Source organism: Spea bombifrons, chromosome 2 (assembly GCF_027358695.1).
Source record: "Spea bombifrons isolate aSpeBom1 chromosome 2, aSpeBom1.2.pri, whole genome shotgun sequence".
NCBI classification, from domain to species: Eukaryota; Metazoa; Chordata; class Amphibia; order Anura; family Pelobatidae; genus Spea; species Spea bombifrons.
Window position 1 is genome coordinate 97,223,462 of NC_071088.1, and position 23,919 is coordinate 97,247,380.

The window sequence follows — 23,919 nt, forward strand, 5'->3', positions numbered from 1 at the left end:
CCGCACCCTAAAAGTTTGGTGCTTTTTTAAAGAAAAAGTTTTTTTTCTTTGAAAAAGCACCAAAAAAACATGCTGCCACTCTGCCCCCCCCCCGACATATGCTGCCACTGTTCTCCCTCCCCGAGATATGCTACCACTGTCCCCCCCCAAGATATGCTGCCACTCTGCCCCCCCCGAGATATGCTGCCACTGTCCTCCCTACCCGAGATATGCTACCACTGTCCTCCCTCCCCGAGATATGCTACCACTGTCCTCCCTCCCCGAGATATGCTACCACTGTCCTCCCTCCCCGAGATATGCTACCACTGTCCTCCTCCCCGAGATATGCTACCACTGTCCTCCCTCCCCGAGATATGCTACCACTGTCCTCCTCTGACCCCCCCCGACTTACCGGAGCAGACTCCCGGGTGTCTTGCGGGGCCGGCGGGGGACATCTACGCAATACGCGTATACAAGACACCCGGGAGTCTGCTCCGGTAAGTCCAGGGGGGGAGGAGGTAAAACACATCGTGCGGACGGTCCGCACGATGCGCTTAGACAACCTCCCGTGCCGGCACCCCCCCCATGGGAAGTCCTGGCAGGGGAGGCTGTCTGAGCATATCGGGGAGTAGGATGCAGGTCCCCTGCACCGCTGCGGGGGATCTGTATCCTTACCCCGCTGCCTGCTCGGCGTCGGGCGCTAGACCCCGAATATAGGCCGCACCCCCACTTTAAAGACTTAAAGTGGGGGAAAAAAGTGCGGCCTATATTCGAGCCAATACGGTATATATTGAGTCCTATAAATGCTAGGCTACTGGTAATAGTAGAACGTGTGCCAACCAAACAAGGCTTGCATCAGGGGGTATTCTACCAAAGCTGCACCTATATGTCTATTTCATGGGTAATTGTATTCTCTACAGATTCGTAAAAGTTCATCCCTGTGTTAAAGCAAGTCTAAAGCTTTATGGTTTACATTTCAATGCATTACAATGTTCTGTACAATGGGTAGACAGGACATAACAAATACTATATAACGGGCGTCCAACATGCGGCTCGCGGGCCAAATGCGGCCCGCGAGACCTCGAAGTGCGGCCCGCGTAAGATCGGCAGCCAGGGCAACCGATCTTACGCGAGCCGCACCTCAAGCCCTGCTACTTACTTGTGGGAGGGTCTTCTGGACTGCACAGAGGAAGCGGAGTTCACGTGACATCCTACTTCCTCTGTGCTTTAGCAGAGGGAGGCCGCGCCCCCTTGCTGAAGTCTGTAAGCGGCATCGAGGAGCTGCAGTGCAGGTAAGGGGGTGGGGAGGGTGTTTGAATGAGTGTGTGTGATTGAGGGAATGAATCTGTGAATTAATGATTATATGAATAAATGAGTGTGTGTGTGTGTGTGATAGCATGGATGTGTAAGTGCTGGAACCTAGGCATGATGGGACTGTGATTGCTGTTAGCAATCACACTTCTATCATGCCAAGTCAGCCAGTACATGCTGAAACCTGGCTAGCTGCCCCCCTTGTGTAGTGATGCTGCCAGCAGTATGGGGCCTGCACATCACTTACAGCCACCCTGTACCAGCATGTACTGGCTGACTTGGCATGATAGGAGTGTGATTGCTAACAGCAATCACAGCGAGCACAGTCCCATCATGCCTAGGTACCAGCATTTACTGGTTGCCAAGTCATATTGCTAATTTTGTCCAGTTGTGTGTTACCTACTTTTATTAAAAATTTGAGTTTTTATTATTATTTTTAAAGGTGGGGGTCATTTTCGGTTTTGGCTAAGTGAACCCTGAATGTTTTGGTCCAGAATTTTCATTTTAGTTCATCCCTAGAATAAATCTAGGGAAACCTGAATTTGTAGTTGCAAAACTTTCTAGGCCCAGAAATCAGTGAGAGGAAGAGTAAAGGTTTTGTGTCATTTTACTTTATTTTAATCTGCATATTTTATTAAAGGCCATATTTTTTTTGTCACAGTGAAAAATGAGTGTGGCCCGCACACGTATACAATTCTGATGAAGTGGCCCACTGCAGAAAAAACTTGGACACCCCTGCTATATAACATAAAAAATTGACTTACAGAAGCAAGGGGTAAGGAGGGCCCTGCTAAAACTACAATCTAGAGGGATTTATGGTATATTACACAAGAGGTAAAAATGCCCCTGTTTGGGATGGACAAGCCACCCTAGTCTTGCAGGAAAGAGACTAGAAAAGGTGAGTGAAGGAATATGGGAGGAATGGCAATGTTCATGTCCTATTAAATACGTGTCACGCTGTGCTTTTACTTAATAAACATTGTGCCTTCTATATCCATAAATCTCTTTAGTGTCTGTGAATATTAGTTGGGCTCCATCGAGTTTATGGGTGGGGACCAAGTTGATGCAGCTTCAATCATGGTATCGGATGGGTGACTGGTTTAATTATCCTGCAAAAATACTGCCTTGAAAAACCATATTAGTTTAAAGAGTTTTGTGTGTTGCATTCTTCAGAGGTCTGACGACCCTCCATGTGAACCCTTCCATACACTGCTCTGTATTAATCCCTTTTATTGTAGCCTCTATCGTGCTCCATTCTTCTGTGTATTTATGCAAGGTGCTATGTTTGCTATTTATAGCACAATAAATATGACTCACTGTATAATGAAGACAGTGGTACCAAATGGTGATATCCTCTCATTTATCTATAAAATACTTTTTTTTTTAATTATACAAATAGAAATTGCAACCGTAGTTTGTGACACAAGGTTTGTCTAATTATACTATTTAAAACACATGTGAATTCAGAACTGCTAAGCCGGAGCTTACTTCTCTGTAAAGGTTAATTGTCTTTTCGAAGAAATAACCAAAGGGCAGTATTTCAACATTTTCCAAACAATACAATTGTAACCTATCTGCAAAGTGCTGACTGCGCAGCGTTAGTTCCAAAGTGCACAGCACTATAGTTTTCCGACTTCATGCATTAGTTATTTTCCCTAAAGATCCAACGGCATTAGAGTATAAATAGATTTCTTTCACCAGTGGACAAATTAATTGTGTAAACCTCCGTCATCGATGCCGAGCACACAGGAAAGTGCTAAGTGTGGTGTTAAAAGCACAATAATAGGGATTTACAGATCTCATTCATTAAAATGCAACATGCAATTCTCTGTTAAAAAAAAAAGATGCTCACACTTTTTCACAGATTATTACAGATGAGCTATGCTGTCATTTGCTTTTGTCCATATAGTTTGTAAAATGATCAGGAACTACCAATTTTTCTTATTCTTATTATTATTATTAGGGGAAGAAGCTCTGGAACCTCTAGACAGAGGGAGCCAAGAAATGTTTGCCTCTGAAAAGTGATGTCATATTAAGTGGCCTCTGTTATTGTGGGGGTGAATGGGGCAGATCTAGGGTGTGTTCATTTTGTGAGTTGTGACCAGGAATTTTCTGTGACCTCATACATATTTATTTAAATTAGAAGACAAATGCTGTATTTCATTTGCACAATAGAATGTGATGACAGATGGCCCATCTAGTCTGCCCATTTTTTTCTTGCTTTAAATATTCAAATCAGTCTTTGGTCTCATCTTCAGGATTCAGATTCAAATAAAACTTACATTATGAACTTATATTTTTTCTCTTTCCTCCTGTACCTTGTTAAATCCATGTAAGTATTTAAATGTTTCCATCACATCTCCTCGCCCTCTGTCTTCCTCTAAGCTTAACATATTAAGATCCCTTGGACTTTATCCTGATGATAATGGTCCTGCAAACCATTTACCATTTTTGTAGCTCTTCTATAAACTCTTTCCAATATGTCCTTATCCTTCTGGAGATGAGCATACCTGGGAATTCTCCGGGTTTGACCAGGAGATTGCCGGGTGAGCGCCGCTCCTCCGGTTCTCCATGTCAAGACCCGAATCCTTCGGGTCGTGGGAGGCGGGGTCTTGACACGTCCCGCTCCCCGCCCATTTTTCCTTGAAATGGAAAAAAGGGGCGGGTAGCCGGAGCCCAGAAGATCCCAGGTATGGAGAGGAGGTCTCCAGAACTGTACACAATACTCTAAGTGAGATCTGCATAGCCTTCTGCTACTAATGCCTCTGGCTATACAACCCAGCACCATTCTTATGTGTTCCAATGCTTTATTGCATTGTCCGGTTACTTTTGAGTCATCCATTACTTTCTATTGTTGTATTTGAATCTAATTTCTAAACATATTTTTGTGCCAGTTTCTACACATAATCATATGACTAGGAATGTGATTCTTTCATATACTTTAAGCTCACAGAAAAGAACATCAAGCCAATGGATGCTTACATAGTTTACATATACTGAGCCAGGAAAAGAAATATGATTTGAATATCTTTTTACATTGGTTTGTGATTTAAAGAGCATACTCTGTTGACACATTAGCAAAATGGAGGGTGGTTAATAACGTAAACTACTTTTTAGCACACAAATATTATTTTGTCTTATACTGAGAACGTGCAGTATAGCATACACTTTATTCATTTTGGTGATACCCCTTTAATACCTGGTAAAATCAACTGTGTAAACAGATCATTTCTGTATTTGGTAAATCCATATTAGAATATATGTGTTTATTCTCAAAAGATACAGGTCCTAAAATACACTCCAATCATTTATATATTACTGAAGTGTACTAAAAAAAAGCATATTTTTGTTCTTCCAGCAATATACGCAGTTACTTGAAATTTGTCTAACGTGTTTCATCCTACACCAACCGTTACCATATGCCACCATATTATAGTGATAGCAAAATTATTTTTTTTGTTATATAGATTTATGAAGATGAGAATCTTTTTAAAGGGGTAGAAACTCCTAATTGTTTTTTTTTTCTTTCAAGGATCAGCAAAGCAATCAATGTTTGCTTTACTGTCTGTGTATTTCTGCAATACAAGTAGCTTTTCGTGGAGAAATATCCCACCCTTGCCGTTGCATACCCTCTTACATTTCAGGTGTCCAAATCAGACTGTCCTTTCTGAAAAGGGACACTTGTCAGGTATGCTGGAGGGTAAGTGTGCTGAGCAACAAACTGCAAATTTGGCACCTAAATCACGTGTTGTTTTGGCAAATTTAATTGTTTGGTAAAAATCAGTTGAAACTCATATACTATTACTTCTAATAGTATACGTTACTTTCTTTTAACGTTAATAACAATATAATAACTCCACTGTTAATAAAATAATACATTTCTTGTAAAAAAAAAATGTTTCAAGCTGGTTCAGAAAATTTTCAGGTATCCCCTTAGGATCTGTGACTCACGCCGTTTAGAAAGTCATTAGATGACACATGACAAGTTACTGCAGCATATCTTCGACCCACGAGAATAATTCTAATGCTAATAATGGGAAACAATCAGTAATGTTTACATTCGTCTGCGGTAACTGTTTTTAGCAAGAACGTCAATTTCCACGTGGAAACTAAGAGCAATACTATAAACACAAACTCTTCTTGCTTTTACTTTTTAGTGTCCTAAATTTGTTATCCTGATATCCAAGTTTTTAAAATAATTTTATTAAACACCAAGATAATGAGTTTTTTTTCCCTAAAACCTGCACATAGGGAGCTTGGTCTGCCTTGTTTCATCAAACGGGAATCCACAAGGCTAACACAATCCTTTTATTTTGGCGGCTACTGTAATGAAATGATTTATTTTGGATATGATGTCACCATCTGTGAACATGTGACACGTAAAAGGATCCATATATGTAAGCCAAGCCAATAAAGAATAAGATTATGCATATTCATTTAAGATCATTGAGTTGTATCTACAGAAAGGAATGGTGAGCAGATCTTCAGCGTCCTGATGTATTCGTAGCTCTGCTGGTTGCTTGCTCTTTATCGTTTTCCATCGGTTGCTTTTCTAATCCAGGTTCTAAATGTTACAACATGCAACCAAACATTTTGTTACAGAATATGTTATTTTATACCAGTATATTAATATTTCCAAACTGTAAGTGACACTGACAAAGTGTACTTTAACGATTGTGATACTTCTCGTATTGTTGTCAGCTTTTAGGGAACAATTCCGTTACTATATCTGTATCAAATCTTATCACTAGGTGTTTTGTTTCTTTTATTTATGGTTAGATATAGGAAATTCCATGGAGAAAGGTCAGACTATGAGCCAGACAATGAATCTTCCTCTTCTTTCCATTTCCACCCAGCTCTTATGGAATACATGCCTCCAGCACTGTGAGAGCTCCAGGTGGTCAAACAAGACACCCCGTGAGCATGCGTAGAAAGTGCTTGCATTGATTTCAGTGGGAGCACTTTCCTGATGGTGATTGACTTCTTGAAACAGGTGGCGGTGCGCCATAGGATATTTATTACATGCATATTCCAATTACAGCCCTTACATTTTGTCGTGATGTGTCACACGCAGGAAGCAGTGTTGTTCAGTCCACTTAATATTTAAATATAAATATGGAAGAGTAAAGAAATATGCAGTCACTTCACAAATTCACCAGTTCATAGACTGGCGACGGTCAACAACTTGGAGTAAATATTTCACACGAAACAGCCTCTGGGGAAACACACAAAAAATGTTTGTTTTTGTGAAACAATAAAAAAAAAACAGTAATATGCGACAGAAATAGGAACAAGGTTAAAGTCTGTCATCGGTTGCTTAGGGATGCTTGATTACCACACTATGTTTCATGTGATATGTGAAAACCTGAACACGTGTGCTTTTCAGGAACAGAACAAACACAGATGTATTCATATCCCATGTATCACTACATCTCAAATGGCCAAGGCTTACACTTTTATTTTAGGGAGTGTGTGTAGAGTTGTGGGTATGGCAGGATATTACCCAGATATCTTCATTGTGTTATACTTGAATTGCGATATATTTACAATATGTAACTGAATAAGGCATTTGGAAGAAATTATATATTTAAACAATTTAATATAGAAACACACCTGCCTATGTATACATATTCTTGTGAGGTTTAAAGATGATGCCTTTATTGGCTAAATGATGTATAATGGATTGCAAGCTTTTGAGACTATCTAGGTCCCTTTTTCAGGTAAATTATAGATTTGAAGCAGAAATTGCTTATTCAGTAACACGGGGACAGTCACAGCAAGGGACAGAGATAGTTAATCCAGTGATGTTAAAAGGAAAATGCAAATGTACTGTTAGAATGTTGGTGTGAAATGTAGCAAGTGGCCCCAGTAGTCTCTTTTGGTGTTGTCGACAGGCCACGTGTGCCTTTGTGTAAGATTGATTGTGGAAATAGTGGGACATGTATTCTCTATCACGATTTAGGCCTGAATCATGGTGTCAAATTTTGTCATGAGTTTTTATTCCCATATCAAAATACCATGATATTGGTATAATATGCCTGAAGACGAGACCTAGATTGCCTCGAAAGCTTGCAATCCATTAAATATCATTTAACTAATAAACATATCATCTTTACCAAATGTACTTTCTCTCTTTCTGTGGCTTGCACGGGATAACTCTGTAGGGCAGTATGACAGTGTAACATCCTCATGCCCACCATTCTGAGCTCCTAGGGACATCGGTTAAAGAAAGAGCAACAGGTAGACTTGAGTCCCATAGAGAGACTCCTAAACATTGACACTTGGGAGGTATGATACTCACTGCGATGGGGTAGAAAAATGTGGTGCAATTGTCAATGTTGGGGGATCTTTTATTGAATCTGTCCGCGTCTTAAAAAGGAACAATCTCATGTTCCATAGAGCCCAACCAAGGAAGAATACATATTAAAGTACTTTATTATGCATTCTTTACATATGACTAAGGAAAATGTGCATGGGTTAGCCGTTGATGTGTGGTCACCCTCGCACATCTCCTGCAAGCCAAGGACCGAAGGGTGGGGGCCTGCGGTATGGATAAAGTATCTACAATATGCATGTGTCTATTTAAACTGTGTCAGGTTAGTCCTGAACAACATGAAAAAAGCAAATGGGACTTCTGCTTCAACTTAGCTTTATATGAAAATTATGTCAGTAGAATAATAAAATGCAATTGTACACTTTAAATCCAGAATTCTGTATATAACACCCTGGGCACATTATTCATACAAAAAAATAGGAACACAGCCAATAAAGTAGAATTATAGTAATGTAATGTGTATGAATGAAAATCTGCATATTTTCGGAATGCTTGTACACATACAAGGAATGTATGCCTTTAACATAATAGCAGCAGGAGAAATTCATGCGGCATGTCATTTTGTTACTAAAATGCCACAATCTCTTATTTTTTCTTAATGTTAATGCTAGAAACATGTAAGCTGAAATATTCAAACAGATTTGTTTCCAAATGGCAAAGAGAAAAACATGCACCATGACATACTGCATATTGTGTAAATACAGAAAACTCAGGAAAATTCTCTGCCATAATGCATCATGACTAGACACTGTTACTGTAAATATAGAACACACAACGATACTCCATGGCTTCTAACGTGTTATTTTCACTATATTACATGACATAGCATGCTGGCATATAGAGAGCACAGCGAGAACCGTCACTTAAAGGAGAACTTGCACATGCCGAGTCACCCCATTCGAGATTATCGCACAACATACTAATCATAGTTTATATATTTTTCTTTCTGTGGAGCGATTTTGTAAAAATGATATATGCTCATTTTGCTGCCGCGTTACATTGCTGCCTACATTTGTGATAATAGCTTTGCACTAGTGGTTGACAGGGGGAAATGTAATAATTTGCATAAAATGCCCTGGCTTCTGGTGGGAGCAGATGACGTGTCCCAGCTATAAAATAGAAATTGGAAAACAAAAGTATAGAACATTTAGTAATAACGATAATGCAGTTGGAAAGTGTTTGTTTCAGTGCTGGATTCAATTATGGTTGTATCTCATTTGTTGTAGTCCTCCTATAAAATTACGATTTCATTCCATAGCATACTCTGTGAATATAGATAACGCTATAGTATAGTTGATCATATAGTATTAACAGCAAACTCTATAAATACTGATGGGTGTTGTGTGTCATACATGGACACCTTGTAAGGTAGACAAGGCACCCACTTTTGCGGTCCTCCAAGAGAGATGTGAATGTATCTTAATTGAAAGCCTGTACCCTCCCATCCCTTCACTTATACAGCTTATTATTTATTCATTTATTTGGACTATTTCAAGGGGAATGATGGAAGAAGTAGGCTTTTGGATCTGGAATATAGTAAAGTTAATTGTTGCAGGTGTTTTCTGACCCCCTCCACACCTTTTGTGGTGTTTTGAGATTAAACGGAGCAACAGCTGCAAACAACCATGTATTTTTACTTCCAATGGGCTTTCAGATTAGAGAGAGAGAAGACTTTCTTTTATGCTCTGAATCGGCCCCGCCATGTACTCCAGTGTGAGGACAATAGTGACTTTTATTGGTCTAACAGAAGTGGATAGTCAAAGGTAATACTTTTAATTGGACCAATGTAGGAAAGGATGTGGAACCACATCTAAAGAAGAGACCTCTGAGGTCCGGAAAGCTTATATGACATATTTTCCTATGTTGGCCCAATGAAAAGTCTTTCATTGTAGACTCTATCTGGAATATAGCCATGCCTCTTTCATTATGCAATGTAAATTAGAAATCAAAGCAACTTATGCATGTCATACACCATTTACAAATGATACTCTGTAGAGAGAACAGATGATTTTTTTTCTGTTTTTCATTTTGTTTTCTGTGTTTCACTCAACTACGACAATAAAAAAAGGAATTATATGGTAAAGTATGTACAGTACAAAATCATGCTGTATGACGATCAATTAATAAAGAACCAAGGGATACAATATGACGGCACATGAAATGCTCTAGATAACTGTGTAATGTGTACTTAAGCTAGAAAACCAGATCATCTGTGCTTTATTAACTAATAAAACAAAGGGCTGTTATATGTGTATATTTGACATCCGGCACAGTCTAGAAACAAGGAACTTAGAAATAGAGCAGTCTCTGCAGTACAGCGTGGCACATCCAGCACAGTCTCTGCAGTATATCATATATAGCCCTATACACGTTTTAATAAAGGACAGAAGAATAGCTTCTGCAGTGTATCATACCCAGCACAAGCTATACAGTACCGTCCAATCTTTAAATCCAGAATTATTGGAATATTGCCTACGGTTCAACATCAGTAGCTCTACCTGTAGCAGTATTTTTTTTTCCTGCAATAGCACTTCATATGTTTCTGTACATTTGCCGTATATATATATATATATGTTTGGATCATTACAAACACGTTTAGATTGTATGTATGGTAACATTGTAATGTAGCATTTTCTAGAAAGCAGAACATCCAGCAGTAAAGCATCAAGTTCTACAGAACGCTCTGTGAAATATTCTCTGCAGTACAACACTGAACACATGAATATTCTCTGCAGTATGACATCATTACTTAGCATGCCCTGTAAATATATAAGGCATGTGTTCAAACACAACATAATCACACACTGCACACACTATAAATACAAAAATCACAAGTATATCCACTACCGTTTATAATCAGTACTCGCCCAATGTATTTGAGTAACATGATAATTGTATTTCTCTTAGTTATAATGCTTTGCTGCATTTTCCCTATGGACCCCAATACTCTGTGTTGGAGTTTGGCGGTAATCCCATATACCTGTATACACTTGCAAAATAAAGTTGTTGTTGCACTCTAAAGTTTCTTGATCAATGTCTTCGTTCTATATGTTATCAGCCACCCTCCATACCTCCCACCATTTATATGGTTAAAGTGGGGGGAAATGTGTTTTATAGGATGTTGTCAAGGCTTTATCAAGACTCTTTATGAGATGTAAAACATTGTGTTACTGTGCAGACAACAATCACATCTCCCAGGAAATAGCAACATTAGCAGAGGAAAGAGGGACAGAGGGATTTGGGTCCAAAGGATGGACTTTCTTTTGTAAATAAGGATACTTGGGATTTGTGACACTCTTTACTCATTCACTCCCAGTCAGTACAAGACACAGGGGCAGCTTTTGTAAGCCTGTGGATACAACCGTATTACCTGCACCTTAGTTAAGAACATTGTGGGGTACTTTTAGATTGTAAGCTGGCGTGCAGGGCCCTCTTTCAATTAACAAACTTCAGTCTCATCTTTAGCAACAAGAGTCACTTTAGTTCTTCCTATGGTTGATTTCCACATTGTGACGTTTCCTGGTGTGCCAAGGAATACCAGTCCTTCCCATGAGTGGGACCGTGCAACCTTATTGAGTATAAATATTGGGTCTATGAATTTATTATTTTTAAGAGAGAATAATATCTACCAGTAGAATGCTGACTTACACTGCAATTTTTACATTTAGAGGGAATGCATCTGCAGTGACTTAACATTTGGCCAGTAGAAAAATGTTTTTGCTGAGCAACATTATGAGCTACATACATAGGAATCAAGTCAAGTGCTGCTCCTTTAATGTCAAAGTAATTTACTATTTTTGCACGTGTAGTAAACATAGGTATATAGTCTACTGTAAAACTCCATGTGGTTTTCTGTAATATAGAAAATGTAGTTGCAGTCACTGCAGTACAAATACTCCGCATGCTGGCTAAATGCAGAACACACAGGTATATTCTCTGCAGTGTACAGTAACACAATGTATCACATAAAAGCAGGACTCAGCATTTTGCTTTTAATGTTGTGAACTTACTGCCAATGTATATTACATTGGGAAGTATTTTTTTTAGTATAGTGATACAATGCAGAGAGGATCCTCCAAGCAATGGAAAAAGACAGACGTTCTGTCCATGTTTCAGTATTATAAAAGGGGCGTTCTATAACACAGCCTAAGCATGTGTAGGGGCAGCTTAAAGGGACAGTATGTTGCTAAAACACTTATTACAGGACAAATTATATTAAACTACATATTATGCATTTTCTAAAACGAAAGCAATAAATATTACAGCACTTACCTAACAAAATTTGCAGCCATGAGACGAAATCTTCTTTCTTCATCCACGATCTGAATTTTTTTCGCCACTGATTGGCTGCTTGAAGCTGCCAACTCTTATTGATCTTCACTTTAAAGATCAATTAACTGCTTAAGTAATGCTTTTAATTGTTGAATGATTATCTACATTATCTTTTTTTTAATATAAATATGTTTTTGTATTATTTCCTTATTGTATGATCATTTATAAATTTAAAATGTATGCTAGCTAGTTATGTGTTAAGTGTCTGCTTCTTTAAATTTATAAAATACTGTATGCCTCAGTTCCACTCACAGGGAATACTCTTCTTTCCACTGAGGCAATATTTTTTTATAAGCCACACAAGCTTTGTTTAATCCTAGATAGTTAAGTGCATATAATCTGTCTTTGATCATTTAAGACTTTTTTTTTTAAATAACGTTTTTGGCAAACTCCTACCGTTTCTACTTTACAATTAGTATATCACGAGTCAGGAAATGTGCATGGAAATATAGAATTTATCAACAGTTAAGGACCTTTTCACCCATTTTTCTGCTGTTAAAACCTTAAACCTTTTTGGTCATTGGTCTTAGATTCAGGATAGCTTTATGCCAATGCATGTTTACGTTCTCTTACTGTATAAGTCTCTACCACTTGTGGTTATCTATGACCATCTTAGTGAAGCAGAGGCGTACCTAGAGTATTTGGCACCTGGGGCGGATCCTGTATGTGGCACCCCACACACACACCTGAAAACTGCATAGCTTCTATCGTTATATACTGGCGCAGACACTGAAGGTGGTACAGCATTACTGTTAACATTATATACCGAGGCAGATATGGACGGTGGTACAGCATAACACCTATCACTATACATTGAGCCAGACATTGACAATTGTGCAGCATAACTCCTATCTCTATATACTAAGTCAAACATTGATGTGGTGTAGGCCTACCACATGGGTAAGTTTATTACGTTTATTTAAAATTGAATAATGAAACTCCTTGTGCATAGATGTTCAACAGGCTGTTGCACTTAAAACACTCCTTGAATGAGGGTAAAGCCTGTATCTGAAATCGTTCTCACTGAGCCCGAGACAAAAGTGTATAACTGCGGAAAAAGAAATCATTCCTGGGGTTTCCCTTTGGAGCTCTTCCTCAAGTAAGGTGTCATTTGAAACCTCCAGACTTTTGCTTACACGCTTTTAAAGGCTGAGATTTGGCCAAAGGTGGCAAAGCCAGCATTATCTTCGTCTCCTGAAACTATCTTCCTTCTCATCATCAAACCGCAGGACTTCTGGAAGGTAAGTAAACTACAAAGGGGGTAGATAATGAGAAGGGGAGGGGGTAGATAGTGAGAAGAGGGTAGATAGTGAGAAGGGAAGGGGAGGGGGTAGATAGTGAGAAGGGAGGGAGATGGGGTAGATAGTAAGAAGGGAGGGGGAGAGGGTATTAAGAATATTGGCATAAATAGAGTGAGAATGAGTGAGATTATGAATTAATGAATGTGTGGATGAATTGTCTGTGTGAGAGTGTGAACTAATGTGTGGATGAAATGTCTGAATGACGGAGAGAATTAATGAATTTGTAAGAATTCATTGATGAATATGTGTAAATTATTTGTGTGAATAAGTGAGAGAATAAATTGTGTGTATGAATTATGTGAATGAAAGTGTGAATTAGTGAGTGACTGTAAAAGTGTGTATCATAGCGGTATAGTTGATTTGTGGAAAGGTAAAGATGGCACAAGCAGGGTGTTTGAGCCTTGGGAACCAAGATGGCATAGGCAGGGTGTTTATTGGACAAAGATGGCATAGGACAGGCAGTTTGGGGACAAAGTTGACTCATGATGGGCTGTTTTAGAACAAAGATGGCAAGTCCTATGTGAGTAATCTGGGTGCTGGTCAGGTTCTATACCTTTAATACTAATTTAATATGTGAATTCCAATTGATCTATACCTGCAAAGCTTATTCAGTTGATCAATACCTGCAATGCTGTTTCCATGTGTTTATTTGATCTAAACCCTCAGTGCTGAGTTTACATTATTATTTTATCCCTGCAAACACAAGATTTGTATGTCTGATTCTATGCCTTCAGTGCTGAGTTCACATGTGAATTTCAATTGCTCTATACTGGGTTTGTGTGTTGCTCTATACCTGCTATGCTATATTTACATACATTATGTATACCTGCAAATATAAGGTTTATATGTCTTATTCAGTTGATCTATACATGCAAGTGCTGTTTTATGTGTTGTTTATTTGATCTATACCTTTTTTTTTGGTGCGGGAGTGGAGGGAGTGATTGCATGCTAGGGAGCAGGGAGCCTACTAATTTCACTGAAGAAATTACACTCTGCTACAATGTAGAGTTGTGAGTGTACAGCCTGTATTTACGGTGTAATTTTGCTGTCCCCTCAAATAAAACTCAACACACAGCCTTTAATGTCTAAACCTTGGAAACAAAAGTGAGTACACCCCTAAGTGGAAATGTCCAAATTGAGCCCAAAGTGTCAATATTTTGTGTGGCAACCATTATTTTTCAGCACTGCCTTAACCCTCTAGGGCATGGAGCTCACAGAGCTTCACAGGTTGCCACTGGGGTCCTCTTCCACTTCTCCATGACAACATCACGGAGCTGGTGGATGTTAGAGACCTTGCACTCCCCCACCTTCCGTTTGAGGATGCCCCACAGATGCTCAATAGAGTTTAGGTCTGAAGACATGCTTGGCCAGTCCATCACCTTTATCCTCCGTTTTCTAAGCAAGGCAGTAGTCGCCTTGGAGGTGTGTTTGGGGTCGTTTTAATGTTGGTGAAAACGGATGAACATGTGTGTACTAACCTTTAGGTGAGCCAAAAGGATCAAAGCACACTGGAAAAAAATAGAAAACTATGAACCAGTTATCAATATAACTGATAACTATTATTCATAGGGCATGTTGAATCCTTGCATAACGATGCTAGTGACATCTTGACAGTGAGTGCTAAGGAGAAGAGTCACCTGCATTGAAGTCTGAATCACTAGAATGATTCATGGAAACATTTTTAGTTTCATTCCATAATTTGAAATTAAATCACAATTGCCAAAATTTGGTTTCATTGAAAGCTCTAGATTGTGTGCTATACTCTTCTTACTCTGAAAGAGTTAATGTCTTTTTTCCCTCTTATTTATTCATATACATTTCTCAGAGGCATATTATATGTGACTGAAGTGCTAAGGAATCATGAAAAGGCTTGTAAATTATTTACAAATGTGTCAGTGTCTGATATGTCAAACTCTCTTTAAGTATTGTAGAAACATACTATATGTTATTGTGAATATCTATCATAAGTAAAATATTAACTGTTGGTGAGAATCTAAAATAAGACAGAAATAGGTCAGGCTTTCATTAGCTTTTTTAGTATAGGTATCATTTAGTGTAAATAATTAAAAAAATAATAGATGTCTTATTTTTATAACAGGGCAATAACATACACCACAAATACCCCAATTCCATCAAAGTGCACATATTGTAAAAAAAAATGACATTGGGGGTCTGCCACTGTGTTAACCAATTTGATATTATCATATGTATAGATCAAAAGTCTGTGGTAAAAATTATGTTTTTTTATGCCACAAATATACACCGATCAGCCATAACATTATGACCATTGACAGGTGAATAACACTGATAATCTTGTTATCATGGCACCTGTCAGTGGGTGAGCTATATTAGGAAGCAAATTAAAATTTTGTCCTCAAAGTTGATGTGTTAGAAGCAGGAAAAATGTGAGTAAGTATCTGAGCAACTTGACAGGGGCCAACTTGTGATGGCTAGACGACTGGGTCAGAGCATCTCCAAAATTGCAGCTCTTGTGGGCAGTGGTCAGTACCTATCAAGTGGTCCAAGGAAGGGAAAACGGTGATCTGGCGACAGAGTCATTGAGGCCAAGGCTCATTGATGCACTTGGGGACTAAGGCTGGCCCATGTAGTCAAATCCAACTGAGGAGCTACTGTAGCTCAAATTGCTGAAAAAGTTAATGCAGGTTCTGATAGAAAGCTGTCAGAATACACAGTGCATCGCAGTTTTGTTGTGTATGGGGTTGTGTAGCTGCAGACCAGTCAGGGGCCTGATGCTAACCCCTGTCCACTGCTGAAAGCGCCTACAACGGACACGTGAGCATAAGAACTGGACGACGGAGCAATGGAAGAAGGCGACCTGGTCTGATGAATCACTTTTTCTTTTAGATCATGTGCCGGGTGCGTGTGCATCGCTTACATAGAGAATGGCAGAGGCAGTTTGAGGCTTTGGGCAATGTTCTTCTGGGAAACCTTAGGTTGTGCCATTCATGTGGATGGCACTTTGACATGTACCACCTACCTCAGCATTGTTGCAGAACATGTACACCCTTTCATGGACACAGTATTCCCTGATAGCATTGGCCTCTTTCAGCAGGAAAATGTGCCCTGCCACAAATAAAAAATGGTTCAGGAATGGTTTGAGGAACACAACAAAAAGTTCATGGTGTTGACTTGGCCTCCAAATTCCCTGATCGAGGATCTGTGGGATGTGCTGGACAAAAAAGTCCAATCCATGGAGGCCCCACCTCGCAACTTATAGGACTTAAAGGCTAATGTCTTGGTGTCAGATACCACAGCACATCTTTAGAGGTCTAGTGAAGTCCATGCCTTGGCGGTTCAGGGCTGTTTTGATGGCAAAGGGGGCACCCACACAATATTAGTCAGGTGGTCATAATGTTATGGCTGATTGGTGTAAATTACCAATACGGTTGCTAGGTAGGCTGCATGTGTAGCCCCAAAATATTCTGTGCCACAAGAAAGGATGTTATATTTTATGACTCACGATAGAACATTGTGGGTGCATATGGATGTCTAGACAACCACTCAACAACCAACCAGAAAATAAAAATGTAGGTTTGTTTTATATATAACGCTACATCTGCTATTTATTTTTGTTATACAGCATGTACCTAAAATGTTTATAGTTATACTGACAAATAGGACAAAACCACCACATGTGGATGTTGCTACTATAAAAACTAAATCTTAGCTTTTGCTCACACACTGCCAGATGATACACTTCTAATGTTGTATTATGTGATGCCGCTGAGCACTTCCCCCAATTTAGACTGGCCCCATTTGAAGAAAATGAACTGGTCCAAGAGGACAATTGCCTCCTTTTCCTCCAGGCCGCCCGGTCCCTTCTAGTGGGTAGTAAGTTTGGGTGTGTTGATTATATTCAACCTGTTCTTCTAGACATCTGTCTTGAATGCAGAAATTCACCTCTATGATAACAAAAAACACCTACAATAGTTTTTTTGAGTGTATAACCAAGCTTGTTTCAAGACCCTTCAGTGAAAGTCGACCTTAACCAGGTAGACGCAAGTTATAAATTCAGGCCTTGTTTCATATAATGCATGGGGAAATGACCTAGTATATCTTTTTTTTATTTTCTGAACTGCCCTCTTTTGATGTATACGCTGACATTTTGAAGAAAAAAAACATTCATCAGTAAGCTCTGCTTAGTACACTATATGACCAAATGAGTATGAACACCACTCCTAATTATTAAGTTTAGATGTTTCAACTGCAGCTATTGCTAACAGGTGTATATACTCAACCACACAACGAGCCATCTCCATTGACAAACATTGGCAGTAGAAAGCTCATTGACTTTAAACATGACACTGTCATACGATGCCACCTTTTGCCACAAATTATTTTGTGAAATATCTGCCCTGCTAGATATGTCCTGGTCCACAGTTAGTGCTATTACTGTAACGTGAAAGCATATAGGAGTAACAACAGCTCATCCACAGAATGGTAGACCATACACACTCACAAATAGTGTAGCCATTGCCTCTGTAGCATCACTCACTACAGGGCTGCAAACTGCCTCTGGATGCAACATCAGCACAATCGCTGTTTGGGTTTCCATGGCCAAGCAGCTCCCAAGGGTCAGCTGGTCTAATGTAAAGCGCACCGTCACTGGACACTGTGGAAACATGTTCTCTGGAGTGATGAATCACACTTCACTATCCATCTGATAAACGGATGCATAGTGCCTATTGTAAAGTTTGGTGGAGGAGGAATAATGGTCTGGGGCTGTTAGTCAGGGTTTGGGCTAGGCTTCTTAGTTCCAGTGAGGCGTAATGTTAATGCTACAGAATACAAAGACATTTTAGACAACTGCATGTTTCCAACTTTGTGGCACCAGTTTGGAGAAGGCCCTTTCCTGTTCCAGCATGAGTGTAACGCAGTTCACAAAGCAATGTCCATAAAGATATGGTTTGACAAGTTTGATGTGTATGAACAGAGAGAGCACTAACCTTAACCCTGTAGAACATCTTTGGGTTAAACTGGAATGCCGACTGTGAGCCAGTCTAATATACATGCCTGACCTCACAAATTCCCGCATACTCTCTCCAAAATCTTGCAGAAAGCCTTCCAAGAACACTGGAGGCTCTTTTAACTGCAAATGGGGTCAGCTCCGTATCAATGCCCATGATTTTGGAATGGGATAACCAATAAGCTCCACATAGTTTTAATCATATGGTGTATTCTTCATTGTGGTCTATTTTACAGGTAACCATGTTCAGAGAGACAACCTACTACATATTAAATAGTTATATATCATAGGAGCTGATGGAACATAAAGCATGATTCCTACTGAGACAACCCTGGCAGATCTGATAAATATTTGAAAAGACAGCAAAAGCTAAGAGAATACTATATAAGCCAAGAATGCAAAAAACAATCTTTGTGATTTGATTGAGATTTCTTTTCGTCTTAATCCCACTATGATAGTCCATAAATGGCACATACTAAAAGGCTGCTTACTGAAAGAGAACTCCCAGGACTGTTTTTCTTCAGATAATCTGATTTGGGGGTCCTTGATTACTACATACATTTATGTAATAAACAGCACAAGGCAATTGGATAGCGCTATAAAATAAATGTAATGTAATGCTCCATGCTTGCTCATGTGCAAGTGAACATCTAGCTGGACTGTATGGAAAAGCACTGATGTCTTTTAGCCACAACTATTGCCAAGTTTTCTCTAAAAGCGAACTGGTTTCTGCCATGGCCACGAGACCCCATGTCCTTTCTAAATTGACAAGAAATAGACTCAAGACTTCTTCTGGTACTCTGGTAATAAATACATACAGAAAAGATCCATGTTCTTGAACCACCTGAACTAAAACAGGTCCTTTACTTTACAGACATATACCCTAAAGATGTCCGGAAGCTGATGGCAGAAAGCATCAATCCGTCTTGGTGTATGCCTCAGATGGTTTACTAGATCAGATTTCTACTGTATAGAGTCAACCACTCTGTAAGTCTTGAAGTTTAGTTTATCTGGTGGGCCTCTACTTACTAACCTAGTGGTTTAACTAGGAAAGGTTAAACCACATAACTGTGTATCTCTGTAGAATGCAGTGAAACAGTAATATTTGATGTTATTTGGTAGGAATCATAACTGTTAAACATGAGGATGTGACTGTGTATCTAAAGGGATTTTACTGCAGTCTCAACATGATTGTGTGATTTATCTTTAAGTCCGGATTTCATAGAGTAATCAAAGTTCATTTGAGATCATCTGAAACCTGAATCTTTCCCTCATATCATAAGGGCCTCACCGTCAAATACAGAATAAAGAGCTACGTGGAATGAGACATAAATCTCTCTTTCCTATATTCTTACATATCTATAGCATCATCTATACATTTATGTTCATATTGCTGTTCGTTGTAGTTATATTACTTTGTGTACAATCATAAGTAGTCATATTAATTTCGTTTCTAGGGTTAACACCCTGATATACTTCAATCACACCGTTTTATAGTAATGTCCTATGACACCTGTGCACCTGAGGGGAGGCAGTCTGCTTTATCATCTGGTGTTACTTGCACCAGGTCAGGACAAAGCATGATGTTTTATTACAGAGGCCAGTAACATGCTGTGATTTAAATTTCCCTTCTAGGAACACTTCCACTAGTACTAGGGCAGTTGGCATGATACGGAGTCAAGTGGCTTTGCTTCCTTTTGTATGACCATCTGCACACCGAAAACCGAGGAGATGGAATATTAGCACACTGTATTATTAACTTAGGTAGCATTGTTCAATATTTCATTCCACATGGCATGAGTAACATATAAAGCCGCTGCTCACGTTGTCCTACACATATGAAGCGATTACTCTTGAATTGTATTAATAGGAATCTGCCCTATTTTTTTAATTGAGGTTATTGTAAGATACAATGGGGTTATCCATAAAGAGCTGTTCATATGCAAAGTGCTATATATATATATCCACTTTTATATGCGGTATATCACCCATGTTCACATAAAATCTATTTCTTACCAGTACTATATATCATGTCTGAAACAAAAGGAAAACTGGCAAGTTAGAATTGGTGAGGCTTGTTATAGTGATTGCTGTTGCAAGGGATGTAGGATTATGACTTCAGTTATAAAAACCAAAAACATGAACAATTACTCATTCCTAAAACATAGGGCAAATGTATTTTTTTTGTTTTAATTGTGTTATTCTAAACCTATTAGTTTATAGGCACTGGGTAATAACATTTTATCAGACCACCGTGTACTTATTTCTACGGACCTAAAGAAAGGCAGGCAGGCAGACAGGCAATGCAACAAAGCGCCAAGGAAAGTAGGCAGGCAATGCAACAGGGGAGTGGAAGAAGCAAGCAGGATACTTTTTTTATTATTATTTTTTTATTATAACTAATGGCATTAGAAATGGGAAATAATAATTCCACTTCTGGAGAGTCTTCAGAAAAAGGTTACTATAAATTTGGAAAAAAGGTAAGGGATCTTATGTATAGCTTGGAAGAGAGAAAAGAGATGTAGAGACATTTAAATCCATAAATGAAGTATATTTTAAGGGAGGAAAAATGTTAGAATAAAAGGTTATAATCTAAAATTAGAGGGTCAAAGGCTTAGATGCAGAATTTGAAGTGCTTCAAATATAATACTGGGGTGCATGCACATAAAACTATGACATGCACTTTAATTTGTCATTCAGCTCTCAATAATAAAACACACTCATCACAATATTTTACATTTGGCATGGTTTCCGACAAGGTTTGGTCATTCATTTGAGGTGGCTGCCAACCAGTGATACCAGTGGTATCTTGCATAGCCCAGGCAGACTCTGTAGCTCAATATATGTTATAGAAGCACTATCTTTAGACTTTATATTTACTTTAGAGTGGCAGGAAGGATGCCTATATATCTTTCTTATATTCAGCGGCTTTCCCAACTTAGTTTTCCAACGTCTGACACAATCCAATATAACAAATCTTTCTTTTTATCACCGAAACAGCCACTAGCAATGCAACATAGTGCTCATCTTTCAAGCAAAGGTTATATTGCGTGCTTTGTCTGTTCTTGCGAGCTGATGATTGGACTTATGGATCTATTTCGTAATTTTTGCATATATTTTATAAATGGCTGATATTTCTAGTATTGCTTATTTTGCAAGAAATTTTTCCACATGAAAGAATTTGTCATTTTTGTTTTCCTTTACGTCAAGTCTTCAGAAGGTATTTTTCTGATTTTTTTTGTTTCATTTTCTTTTATGTTGGGCTGTCTTCCACCAGGGATACTTGCTGGTACTAGTACTGCGTGTTCAGTGTGTTTGGTGCAGTGCAGCAAGCTTCTATCACATCAGCACTGACCTGCTGCTCACTTGGAATCTCAGCTATGCTTCTAGAAATGGAAAATATCCATAGCTATAAAATATTGTATTAGCAGGGAGTTTCACATTCATTCATCACTGCCGCTGACAGCTGTTCCTTTCAAGGTCCCTATTATAGAACCATAGAAATTTGTCAATATGAGCCTTTTGCCATTCATACACAGTTTGCTTCCCATAGTTGTATGTTCATATCTTTAGAAAATATGTATATTCAATGAGACCTCCTAAAGAGGTGGATATACTTCCTCTGGTCATTATATTTCGTATAATGAGATATAATGACTTTGTGTAGAAGTAGTGGTACCCGATGTTAAAAAAAAAAAAAAAAAAAAAAAAAAGTTCCATTAACTGTTGCTTGATGACCTCATACTTAAAGCAGTACATAGTAGAATTAGAATGAGTGCTCTTCAATTCTCTTAAAAAAAAGATGACTAGACTAGAGAAAGAGAGATGAAAAGGACACTATACTATACTGGGAAATGCCCATCGGGCACACTTTTAGCTTCCGTTCACCTGCCCGCCAATGAGCTTAGGTATTTTGTTTCAGAACCCTGAAACTGATAGGGCACGTAGTTAGTAGCCTAGCGTCTCTCTCCCCTACCCAGAACCTGGGGTTAAGGACTATATATGGAGGATTAGGGAGTGATTGACACCTTTATAAACTTTTTCTTTTTTTGTTTATTCATTTTTATCTCCCTTCTCTTATATTTAGCTATCATCTTAAGGGTTGTTTTTTTTATGCGGAGGATGAGTATTTGTTATATGAATTGATATCTTACACATTTACATGACCATATTAATTATATTACTTCAATGCTACGCTTTAGAGATTACACATTTTAGCATCAATGTCTTCACTCCTTACGGATAACCCCTAGCGTGTCTTCTTAGGACAATACTTGGTATTAGTAGATAAATGAGCTATAATAAACGTTTTATTAAACGAATGAGGCTATAGGCCTCTACGCAACATTACTACTAGACCATTAGTAGACGCCCTGTTATTCCCAGAGAAACCCTTACTTTCTGCTGATTGAGTGTGTCCCTTTAAACCATAATATGTTAGCGAGGCTTTATTTTCCTGTATCTTGCACTTTATCTGCCTACTGCTGCTTCATTCTTATTACCGTATTGCTTTGCTTTCAAGCTGATCATTTTTTGCTGGGCTGAGAAAGACCTCAGGCTAAACTGCTTTGCACTGCAGGGACCACCAGCTCTGAAAGGTTCAAGGCAGCACGATCACTTCCTTGAGTAAAGGAATAATAATTCACATGGTGTTAAGAGCTCTGCCCACTAAATGCTCAGTGTAATTCTGCCATGCATTAATTAAACGTAATGGTATTATCTCAAGCAGCGGAGTTAATCACTTTTTTAGCGCTACCGTTTTGCATTAAGCCCCCTTCAGTTCTGCTACAAGATTGGAGGCATTCATATACCAAGGAAGGGTCTTTTAATAGGCCAACGTTTTAAACACGCTATTACCTTGAAGCAGCATGTGCTCGAGACCACGGTGTATTGAACCAGTTAAATTTCTGCATAGATAGTCGGGTTTGCCGGCCCCTTCAGTGAATGAAAATTTATTGTATTTGTTCAGGAACGGCATGATAAGCCATGATCTGCATATAAACACTGGAGTCAAATGCTATAAAATCTCAAGTCTAGAGCATTTCTTTCAGGATTCTGAAAAAAAGCCAACTTCCTACTTGGCTTTTTATTTGTCGGCCTTGAACATTTAGACTAATGTGCTCTAATTTACTCTATGTATATTTGTCCTAAAATATGTTTTGTTGAACATAGTATTTATGTTTATCAATGCATTTACCAGCCAAGGGCTGCAAACAGACCTGGAGTTTTGGACACCAATATACTGTCTGTGATAATTATTCTATAAGATCTATTTTTGTTTTTGGGACCTAGAAAATAAAGAATATTGGAGTTCTGCATGTTTCTGTTAGGTAAGTAAATATATATATATATATATATATATATATATATATAATTTAGTGTTAACAGTTGCACTTAGGTCTTAGTTATTCCAACTTCTTACCGTTAAGACATATATAGACTTTATTACTCCTTTAATAATGATATATTACAGAAATCTCTGTTCTGATTAGCGATTTTTGTACACGCCAAATTAATAGGCAGTTTTGGTGACGGTTTTGGATTGTCTGTCTGAAGATGCGTGTTCCTTGTCGTCAGTCTAAGGGATGGCAAGCCAGCCAAAGTCCACTCTGTTGGCACTAGAAAAAACTGCCTAAGTACTACCCAGCCCTGCGATATGTCATGAATTCTTCTCA

General features: G+C 38.7%; 1 protein-coding gene and 1 long non-coding RNA gene across 2 annotated transcripts in view; both read left to right on the forward strand.

Moving 5' to 3' along the window:
- Nucleotides 1–23,919, forward strand: part of FGF14 (fibroblast growth factor 14) — a 231,816-nt gene that overhangs the window by 40,517 nt on the left and 167,380 nt on the right. The gene's annotated exons all lie outside the window — the stretch shown is intronic.
- Nucleotides 16,624–18,612, forward strand: LOC128473218 (uncharacterized). Its single transcript, XR_008346256.1, has 2 exons — nucleotides 16,624–16,749; nucleotides 18,179–18,612. It is a non-coding gene; the product is annotated as an uncharacterized LOC128473218 (long non-coding RNA).